Consider the following 11,729-nt stretch of genomic DNA (forward strand, 5'->3'; position numbering starts at 1 on the left):
TTATCGAATCAAATCGTTTTTCCTTCAATTCTGATTCCCGCAACAAGCGAGACTCGCGTGGACCTTTTCATACACCAACACCAGGCGTACACAGTAGGATTTTTTCAGTGAGGAGGGCACGTTCACTTTCCTCTTTAAAATTAGAGATTTTGTCAGAACTTGTCTTGAGTGTCAACAAAACAAAATCTCTAAAATTAAACACTCTGTACCAATGGTTCCTGTCCTGGCGTCAAAAACCACAGAACTAGTATTCGTTGATCTGTGCAATCCGCTCCCTAGATATTTTGGAAACTTTTCTCATATTATGGTATGCCTTAATACGAAATACATTCGACTAATTCCATTACATAATGCAACAGCTGTAGTTGCTACACGCCAATTTTTGACGAAATTTGTGAATGAAGAAGGTAAGCCAGAAAGAGTTATTAGTGTCCATGGTTCATCCTTCCGCTCACGGTATTGACACAGCAAGCTTCAGGAACTACGACATTTAACCAGGCCACCCTGCTGTTTATCACCCACAGTCTATTCCGGTTGAACGGTACATGTGCACCCAAGGGACGTTTGTCCGCATTTATCGCCACCAAAATCACCGAAACTGGATATAATATCTAAAACTTTTTGAGTCTTGCTTTAACTCAAGCGTAGGCGAGAGCACCGGTTTCAGACCGATTGAAATTATGAAAGCGTTGTCTCCCCGTAACATCTTGGAACAGTTTGTCCTATTCCCTGTGTGCGAGGGAACTCTGACCCAAGCTGAAGAAATTTCACTGGTCCACGAAGACCAGGATGCTTAAAAAGTCTAAAACCAGGTAAAGCCTTGTTTCAAAGAGGACTGATGTTTTACCAGAAGTGATCATAAGGCTGCCCAAGATTCTGGTTTGATCATTGACCTCAAACTTTCAATCTCGACGGATTACACCCGCAGAGAACGTCTACATGAGGAAGGACTACAGTAGATATCGGTTAATACGAAATATCGGCTAATACGACGGATTTCGTTTTCCCCGGCGAAACTCCATGAGAGGGCATGTAAGTATGTATCGGTTAATACGACAACGGTTAATACGACAACGGTTAATACGACATATCGGCTAATACGACGGATTTTTTCGTCGATTTGACACTCAGGCATCGCTTAAACGACCGACAACTGATTATCAAGCGCTAAATGCTACCCGAGATCAAAGTTGACACGGAGACGGTGGCATGCGGTGCAGTGTTTACAACTTTTCTGTTTAGGGGTAGAACTTATGCTTTTAAAGGTGAAAAATGCTCAAGTGGGAAAAAGTCTTAAGTTAGATTAACAGTTTGAGTTTGTGCTAATATGAGCGGAACTTCCAAAAAAAAATTACTTGTGATAGGGAAAGCAAAAAAACCACGTTGCTTCAAAAAAGTAAAAAAACCGCTACCCGTTAATTATGAAAACAATAAAAAAGCTTGGATGACCTCCGAAATTTTTGAAAAACTGCTTAGAGATTGGGATAAAAGTTAAAAAGAAAAAAGAAAAAGGTTCTCCTTCTAGTAGACAATTGTTCTGCACGCCCACATATGGACAACCTTGAGTGCATCAGGTTGAGTAATCCTAGTCTCTAGGGTGAATAGGAATACAGTCGAAGTTACGTTGGACTCATGGTTAGAAGCCAACAGCTTCGTAGCAAATTTCCAATCTCGTAACACTCTTTTCAGGTGCTATATCCCGAAATTCAAATTGCTAACGAAAGGAGTAATCAAAGACATCCCTATAGATTTCTCGGAGGAGGAGCTATACAATACTATAGAATCCTCACTCCAAATCTATAACATCAAGCGCATGTTCAAATTTGATACAGAGAGGAACGAAAGAATTCCTATCCCTATGATAACTGCTACGTTCATAGGAAGCACAGTCCCGGACTATGTAATGTTCGACCATTATAAAGCAGACGTCAGATAATACATCAAATCAGTTACTCAGTGCAACAACTGCCTGAAATATGGCTATTTCAGTAAATTCTGCAGAGGAAGAAAGGCATGCAGACAATGCGGATCCAATTTCCACCCACAGTCTATTGAGAAATTTCCGGTCTTGTACGAACGGAGAAATCTATCTTCTTGACAGTTTTCTAATTTTCTATCAACCCCATCTTTAGTGCAGCGTAAGACTTTCATTTGTCTTGACACTTGCTTTGAATGTGATCTTTATGCCAAAAGCCAAGAAGTCTTCAAAATCTTGCAGACGGCGACATTCCAAACGTTATATTGATCGCTTCTTTTCTTGCTATCAACGTAATCCCGTTTGGCGTCCTCAGCGTTTTCTGCCAATTAACTTTGTGTACTCTGAAACATTATTTCCTGATTCATCTTTACAAACCGTTTCTCCAGAGCACAAGTCGGCTAGAACCATGCAAGACAACAGCAGAACTCGTTCCACAGAATGGGTCTTTTATGAAGACGAGGAAGAATTCGTTCCAGTAATGGCTAACAACAGTCAGACTATAGACCCACAGTCTATTCCGGTTGAACGGTACATGTGCACCCAAGGGGCGTTTGTCCGCATTTATCGCCACCAAAATCACCGAAACTGGATATGATACCTAAAATTCTTTGAGTCTTGCTATAACTCTAGCGTAAGCGAGAGCACCGGTTTCAGACCGATTGAAATTATGAAAGCGTTGTCTCCCCGTAACATCTTGGAACAGTTTGTCCTATTCCCTGTGTGCGAGGGAACTCTGACCCACGCTGAAGAGATTTCACTGGTCCACGAAAACCAGGATGCTTAAAAAGTTTAAAACCAGGAAAAGCCTTGTTTCAAAGACGAATGATTTTAAAAGGAAAGGACTACAACTAATTTTATGGTTGATCTCATTCATAATTTGCGTTTTTGGAATCTGACGGTGGCATTTTGAATGGTAGAAATCAACGAGAGGATTGCGGAAGAGTTGAGGCGCTCGGATAATGTAAACAAACTTATTCCGCGGGATTGGAAGAAAGCGTGGTTCTTGTCAACTCTTGTGATGTGAAGTGATCTTGGATACTTGATATTTAATTTCGTTTTTGTATCGTGTAAATAGTGCATGTAGGTTCAATTGGGTAACCACGTGTTCATGTTATTTTTTATCGTCTTCAGATGAATTCCTGAGGGGAAAAAATGATCGGTTACAGGTATGATGTGGGTTATGTGGCCCAGTTAACGTTAAAGATTCTCGCGATTCTCGTGTGGAAACATCGGTCGTTACGCAGTTCGTTCGGTCGTGTTAGAAAAATCTTTTTGGTGAAAAATGAGTTGGTCCGATTTCGATTCGGATAATGAGATAACAAACTCCAATGATTTCGATGTGCATGATCTAGCACTCTACGTTCTGTTCGTGATTATGGTCTTAGTGCTAAGCGCGATGATGATACATCAAAAGTGCAACAAGCTGAAAAGGAGGACCCAGAACATATAAAGACGCTTTGCTGAGTACCAAGCTTCCCGGTGTTAAAAATTGTGCGTGCGCGAACTCTAACAAAACGAAAATAATATAAAACCTTCAGGTTCGTTTACAGGTATGTTGCGAATCAAATCTTTTCGAAGATCTCCCATGGGTGGACTAACTCATCTACTATGCAAATGGCATGTAATGAAAAATCTGAGAGATAATCTGAGATTGAAGGTTTCTCGTGATTTGTATGATGAAATGTGGTCAGAAATGAAAGTGATCATGAATGCCAAAGAGGAAAGTGAATTCCTAAAACTCAAAAAAAGGCTTCATAAAAAAATATGAGAATAATAAGGATGCAGAGCAGTATCTGGCCTACCTAGATTCGTACTATTGGGGCAGAGCCTAAAAATGGTGCAAGTGCTACCGTAATTTCCCTCATGGAAACGTCAACACAAAAGGCCATCTTGAGTCTTTCCACATAAGACTCAAAACTAATTTTCTTGGAAGACTAGCTAACAAAAGATTAGATGATCTGATTAGTTTACTGTATGAAATAGCATGGTATGATGAGCAGACGCGTTGTAATGAGGTCATGACAGGATTTGCTGTACAACCGCTCCAAATAGAAAGACACCGAAAAGGTCTGCTTTTAGAGAATGATGTTCTTCGAGAGCAAAGTCCTGAAAGTGGGCTATGGGAAGTAAAGGAAGGAAGCTGCAACGGTACATATTTCATCTCCAGAAATACTGAGAAGTTGTTCTCTTAGAATTAGCCTGTACGCTAATGCCCCCTACGTGAGAATTGATGACCAACTCGTTATGCACGCTCCTCTTTGTTTACCTATGCTGTTATCATTATCACTGCTCAGAAATGTGTACGGGTAAATCGATGGAGATTGTGTCAATTATGCTTCAATTTTTATTACTATCCTGTTTTGCTGTACCTGCTGTTTGTCTCTTGTGTTTTGTAAGTGTATTATATTTTTCTAATATGTAACCTAGAAATGTATTTTTCAGGTAACGCTCTGAAGATGGGACCGAGTTCCTGAAGTGCATTAGCACCTGAAAAATAAACTTTTAAAAAAAGGTATGCATCTTTGGCTCACGTTTTTATCACTTATCAATCGTATTTTATGACGTTAGGCCCGGCGAGAGGACCATAACCCAAGGTTGCTGGAACAGAAAATGCGCCGACGTATACTACAACCCTACGATTGAGATAGAAATATTGACTCTTGCAAGCATGATCTTTATTTCACAAAGTGCACCAAATCAGCATGCCACAATCTGTGTGCTCACCTTTTTGCTGTGGCTGCCCAGACATCCATCCTCTTTGCAAGCACGTGCACAAATTGCAGTTAGTCCTCTGCAGAAACTTACCAGCCACATCTTTCCGCGAAGATTTCAACAATTTTCCAAATGCACAGACTGCAATGACTGAGTGTAATGATCAGGACGTTAACATCGAAACCCCGAGGAGTCTTCCTCTTCCGTTGAAATAAAAAAAGAATTACGTGGGAAAAGCTAGAAGGTCATTTTCTCTTCCTCAACAATTCATGGCTGATGGCCCAGAAAATGTCTCTGAGCATCAGCACCGTAGAGTGGAGACCTCTTAGTCGCTGCCGCAAAAAAAATCTGTGGATTTCGAAACCGAACACCAGAGGAAGACCGTAATGTCTTTGCAAAGCTATTTTTGGTAGGTAAAATTAAGCCGGCCGTGTTGCTAGCCGCAACAGCCTATCGAGGTGATATTCTACACTCTGTTGAGGAGTCATCTGAACTTGGAAATAGTTTGAATACGAAAATAAAAGCATTCTTAACATTGTTAAATACAGAGTGGGTACGCCTAACGTCTACTGCCAGCCAGGAGCGCCGAAGAAGTGTTTTCGAAAATTTCTTGTAGACTGTCAAATTTGTTGTACCAACTATATTATGTCTCAATTGTTGGCCGGTGCCAAATCCTTTAAAGAGCACTCTAGGTTGGCTCTGAAGACCCCCCCCCCCCCAATCGCCCGACAATCGCCCTGAAAATCGCCCCGAAAATAACCCCGAAAATCGCCCACTGGCGATGGGGGCGATTTTTCCATGCCATCCTATATCACTAGGAGTATAGATCTCCTCGGACCACTACACACTCGTGGTGTCAGGTGTTGGTTCGGGTAGCCTTATCGACTTGGATGTTAGACCGTATATTTCGTGGACAGTGCGTTCTTTATTCGGCGCTCAATGTGTTATTACTCTGGAGCTCGCTCCTATCGTGGTGGTTTTCTTTGTGGCGGCGCGGCACTCGCACTCAGCAGTGCGCGTGGCGTGCTGACGCGCCCGCTCGACGCAATTCCGACTTCGGCCGCTAGTTGCAGTTCGATCGCTCGGTTCCCTATCGCAAAGCTGCAAACCAGCCTGGTGGGGAGTCGGCGATCGACTATAAATAGTGGCCGGAGCATAGGCCGGGCACCAGTATTTGATCAAGATTTGTAGAAGACCAACCAGTCGTAGTCATCGGCCCGTCCCGTAAGCACCAGGGCTGAGACCCGAACCTCCGCGGCTCAGACCCGTACTACCATCACGCCCCGGACGCGTACACCAAACTCGGCTCAGACCCGAACCCCCCCCCCCCCCTCCCCATCTCATAGCCACTCTCAGACCTTAGGCCTGTTCATATATATGTGTATGTGAAGCCAATAATTGAAATAGTATAAATAAATATGTGTCAATGAAGCCCTCATAGTTCATCCTTTATCCAAACCACAAAAACCACCCTCCTTACATCTTCCATAGCGTGGATTTTTTTCCATAGGATTCACAAAGGACATTTATTTCTGCGTTTCCAGTGAATCATTGGAAGAGTATATGATCGAGGTTGAGTACCCGACAACAGAAAAGACTCTCTAGACTTATTTCAATAAAAACATTAGCGCCCCGCCCAACAAGTGCATTGCACAAATTCATTTACGAGTGAAATTCGATGAGAAACAAAAAGGGTTGTTCTGCGTTGCAGACTGGAACTTCTAGAATTCCAAAAAAATTACATTAGTTGTTAACGAAGACGATGCCTTTCTTGACCCTATCATTGACAGAGCCAGTACCTTCTGGGGTTAAAATATCTAGTATGTAGTGTATAATGCTGTGCGAACTCCTCAAGTTAGGTTAATTATTTCGGACAGGTATGGACATATTTTGGGCTTAATGGCATCGATTTCGGTTAAAATTTGCTGTGCTGTCTCATTTTGATAACATATTTTCAAAATAACGGCACGAGAGCCCCGCTTTTCAAAGCCAGGATGTCTTCAAAAGCCCTAAATTTGGACCAGGAAGGGGGGGGGGTCCCCCGGCCCCTTCAAAGGAGGTGTCTCCCTTGAGGGGGCGTGCCCCTCTCCTCCATGGTAGGCCAACGGAAACCTCAGTACTGTACACCGTATTCCTCGATGGTGAAAACCACTTTTTCCGGCTTTCTCAACCGCACTTTGGTAGCAGGAACCGAGAAATATGGTAGCTCGGGGCGAGGAATTCGGTAGTAGCTACCGAGGATGTGCGGTAGTGTGAACCGAAACGTTGAACCGAACGAACCGTGAAACATGTTCAATATCGACCGTACTATACTGTTGAATATTGTATAGATTTTAATGATTTTTATTCTCACTTTTTTGCAGTTCAGGCAACTCGGTGGTGGACGGTTGTATCCAAGCCCCCCCCCCCCCCCCCTCTCTCTCTCTCGCACTCCTGCCGGGACATCAGCGTCCCTGCAGCTCCACTTAACTCACCCCCACTCTGGCCTTGACTGGAGTGCGCATGCGCCTCGCGCCGAGGCACTAGCCCTTGGACGCGCCGGGCCCACCCTTGGCCCGTGAGTTCCCGTCGTCACCCTGATATAAAAACCCTCGAATAAATTGATGAAAGCTATACACCTGCCTCCAGCATTCAATCGATTATCGATCCACCTCTACAGGTCCGATACTCCTCGAAGCATCCAGCACAAATCTCAGCACGCTGCTTGGTGCGCTGACTCTCGAGTAAAGTATCGCAGCCCGAACCCAGCACGCCTGCGGGTGCGCTGATAATTCGCGCTGATCGAACATAGGAACCGGGCGAAAATCCAACGGGGGTTTTTTCTCGACTCAATTTCTCACCGTTGAGTGCGATCCCTTGATTTTCGGTCGGATCCTCAAACATATACGATACGTGCTACCGCACTGCGGTTCTCTTGACCGTACTTTTTATTCAGCGATAGTGACGTCAGAGTCGAGGCGCGGGAAAGCACCAGTCTCAAATCACGTTTGAACTTTCGGAGCTTTTTCTTCATGTTCCCGTCGTCTGAATTTTTTGTAAAAAATACTTTCATGATCAGAACGCCTCCAAGTTTTAGAAACTGTACTTAAAAAAATGCATGCAACAATGCACTCTGTCCAAATTCGCTGAAAACTGACCAGAAGCCGATCAACCTGTTGAAGAAGCTGATGATGAATGCTCACCTATCGTGGATGAGAATGAGCTTCTAACTGATGACTATTCTGTGGACTCAGTATAGAATATGTGTATCCCAGTGACGGGAGTTCTAAGCGTTTTCTGCACGAGCCTAGACGGGTCTTGTCGCATTTCGAGAAGCAACATTGTTGATTTTCTTGTAATTTTTGAGCCTGAGCTAGGAGGAGCTACCTAAAATTGTCCTTATATCCGGATTTTTCAGAAAAGCAAAATTTTGATGTTTCACAACGAAGTTGGGGTCATTTTTTCAGTTAGCGGCATTTTAAATAAGTTACTTAGCACTCTCTCTGATAACAAGGTTTTTTTGGCTCAACAAATATTTCTGACCATGCACCCGATGCAAATCTTATCCATTCGTCTTCGCCCTAAAAGAGGGGAACAACATTTGTATCTGAACGTCCAAATAGTCCTAATTCTCTGTACTTTCTACTGTCGAGTTTGTCGAGAAATTCGATTTTTTCGCTCCACCCTAACGCAGATACACCCCGCAAAAGCGAAGCAAGAAACGATCCGAACAAGCTCGCGCGGCGGTCATTAATACGAACTCGGGTCGCGGAAATGAATAGTACAAAAAATGAATTACTGCGCCGGGACGTGATTCAGAGGCGGGATAACGGCGTGACGGACTGGATCGGCGTCGAGGGGCGCATAAAACAGGGGTTGAGGGTAACGAGGGGGAGGGGGGTTGTTTCGGGACCGAATTGAGACGTATCGTGTGATGCGGGGTCGTGTCGTGTCATCGAGGGATTCGAGGGCACGAGAGCTGCGTCCCGCAATGGTTACATCGTTTTAACCTGTCGTTGCGCAGGCTTTGTTTTGATGTTCAAGAATTTCAAGAATCGTCGCGTCAGGATCATGAACTATAACATGAAGAGAAACGACTTCGACGTGTTGATACCCAAAGTAAGGGTCATGGCTTATTTTTAACGCTACATTAATAAAGAATGGCGGTAGCCACCCCGGTCAAGTAAAATGATACATTTCAAAATCAAATTCTATATCATTTTATTGAGCTTCATACGCGCGCAAATCGTCGTCCCTCCGACGTAAGGGCGTATCTCGATTCTCACATGAGCCCCAGAGAGCATGGATTTATATGTAAAACAGGGCTCACGTGGAAATTGAGTTACGCCCTTGCGTCAGAGGAGCGACGCTAACGCAGCCGGGAAACAAGTGCCACGCTTCACTGTGCCCAAAAATGAAACTTCTGATAGGGCGCAAAAATTCCTCCAAATTTTCCAAATTCCCATCAATGGAGGAACACTGGAAAAAAACACATTGGAACTAGAGTCCAGACTCTTGAAAACATTGACAAGAAAAAGGACTCTTGATTCAATCAGATCTAAGCTAAAATCAAAAGGAAATCCCCTCAAATTAAGAGGCTTGAATCTTGATTTAAGCTTAAATCTGATTGAATCAAGAGTATTTTTTCTTGCCGATGTTTTTAAGAGTCTGGACTCTAGTTCCAATGTGGTTTTTTTTTTCCAGTGTTCCTACATTGATGGGACTTTGGACCCCATCCACCCCAAAGACTTCATTTCTAACCCCAACTAGACACGCAGGATGTTTCGAATTCAATTATATGGAATAAAAGTATCATTTTTTACTGGCAGCACTTCCGTAAACCTCTCCCACTGAAATCGGGAATATAATGTCCCTCAGAAAAAGGTAGGGGAATATGTTCGAAATGAATCCCTATGATGTGGCACCCGACGAGGTTTATGAAGCCGAGGATGGTGTTTTTCACTTAATAAGTGGTGACACTATTTCTAAGCGATCCTTTAAGTCAACGGACTCACTGTTAACGTTTTTTAGTGAAAAAAGTGTGAAGACTCAAGTGACACTTTACTTTGAGCGCAACAATCTTTTCCAACAAACCATCGCATTTTTCAAAAGTGGAGAGTTGAAAAGGAATTGCAAATTGTTGATAAAATTTAATGAGGAAGACGGTTTTGATGTAGGAGGTGTCACTCGTGAATCCCTTGATGAACTAATGCACAAAATTAGAGCTAACAACAATTTATTCGAGGGAGAAATTCACCGAAGCTTGAAATATTCTCAGAAGCTATATTGTCAAGCAGAGTTTTACTACTATGTAGGTCAAGTCATAGTCCTTTCTTTGTTAAAAGGAGGACCTGGTCCACACTGCTATTCGCCTGTGTTGTACAAGTTACTCACTTCACTTATGATAGTGTCCTCACATGGTACCAAGTGTACCGTGAGTCTTCCTGTGATTTTTTTGACCTTTTCTGCACTGAGTTCATGAAATATTTCTGGAAAAAAGGGCTACAGAATAAACTACGCTCTGCTATCTTAGCTCCCTCTACAAGTGCCCCTACTCCAGGGAAGTATTCCGATTACTTCTTGGATGTTGGCCAAGTATCGTGATTCCCCAACCCTTGATTTGTCTGTTGTAATCCCAGATATTAGTGCTCATTACCCAGATGAAGTTCAAACAGCATTAGCACAGAATAACTGCGACAGTCCTGACACAGTACTGTCTACTCTTCAAATTTATGATCAATCAATCAAATCAAAACAAACTGTAAAATTTAGTCGAGTGCCCATAAAGTTCAATAAACTGAGCTGGTTACTTTTAATGTTTCAAGGAACGATGTGGATTGATACAGAGATAAGAAGTTGACTGAAGTTTCGATCTCCAAAAAAAGATGTAGTATGCAAGGACCACCAAATGTTTGTGTCCTGCCGGTAACACCACCGAAACACAGGTAATCGGAACACAAAATGTTTGATGTATGATTTCATCATGGGGTGATGGAGAACGGAAGCGGAGCATTGCAAGGCTACGTGAAGCTCCAGGAATTTACTGATTAGAGTCCGGCCCCGCTGGGGCTGGTAATGCTTCTTCAAGTTGGTCGGTGGTTGTTTTCGCCATGCTCGACCATGTCCTTTACTCAATGAATACTCATACCTCGTTCATGATTTGAGTGTTTTTGTGGCCACGACACAAAAGACATTTAAAAAACCAGTGTATCTGACAATACTATTAATGCATCAATAGTGTCGATCTCTATCGATATCTGGTGCGCGCGCACGTGTTTGGTACCAGCCAGATCCGAATACCTTAGCCTCGGCCGATTGCAAATGATCCCGATGTGCTAAGTTTAAGCCTTAAAATGAGGCGCGAATACAGTATTTAGGTGACACTTCAAATGCAATTAAATAATGATCATTCTAGGTAATAACTATCCCAGACGGACAAACGTAGAAAAAAAGACAACTGATATAACAAAACGCTCAACTTGAATAAAATCAAAATACCAAGATGATGTAGAAGAAGTGTGTATTAAGGACATCAAAGAGCGTAATCCAAAATCATGGCATACAGAGGAACGGTGGTCAAAATATCACACGCGAATTCTTACCTTAAATCAAGTAGAGAGGGGTATGTGGTTCCTTTATTAATTTCAGAAAATGAAGCGCTTATTAAGTTTCCAGGTTTGATGTAGTTGCACAGCATAGAACACAAATACGGGGGGAATCGAGCATAAAGGTCCAATAGTACTAATTTTAGTACTAAAATAAGTGAACCAAATTTGGCGAGCTGTATGTTTGAACACACGTATGAGTAGGGCATAGGAAATAATGATCAATTCAAGGAAAAATGAAATGGAGTGTTAACTTACAAAAGCAACACAAATTTTTTAAAATTCCAATGAGTTAAGTATGAAAAAATAGATTTTTATTTATTTTTTGAAAAATCACCCGTTTGAATTTCGTTTTTTCTTTTTCCACCGTGTGAAAAGTCTCCGTATCGCGAAATTTCGTGAAATGTGCATTATTGTGTCAAATGTTAGGTTAATCGTGAGATAGGCGCCGAAAA

The 11,729-nt window shown here is 42.6% G+C and overlaps 1 protein-coding gene across 1 annotated transcript in view; it reads right to left on the reverse strand.

Moving 5' to 3' along the window:
• MCU (mitochondrial calcium uniporter) overlaps positions 1 to 11,729 on the reverse strand; it is a 389,493-nt gene that overhangs the window by 349,908 nt on the left and 27,856 nt on the right. The gene's annotated exons all lie outside the window — the stretch shown is intronic.

Source organism: Bemisia tabaci, chromosome 3, assembly GCF_918797505.1.
Source record: "Bemisia tabaci chromosome 3, PGI_BMITA_v3".
In the NCBI taxonomy this organism is placed as follows: Eukaryota; Metazoa; Arthropoda; class Insecta; order Hemiptera; family Aleyrodidae; genus Bemisia; species Bemisia tabaci.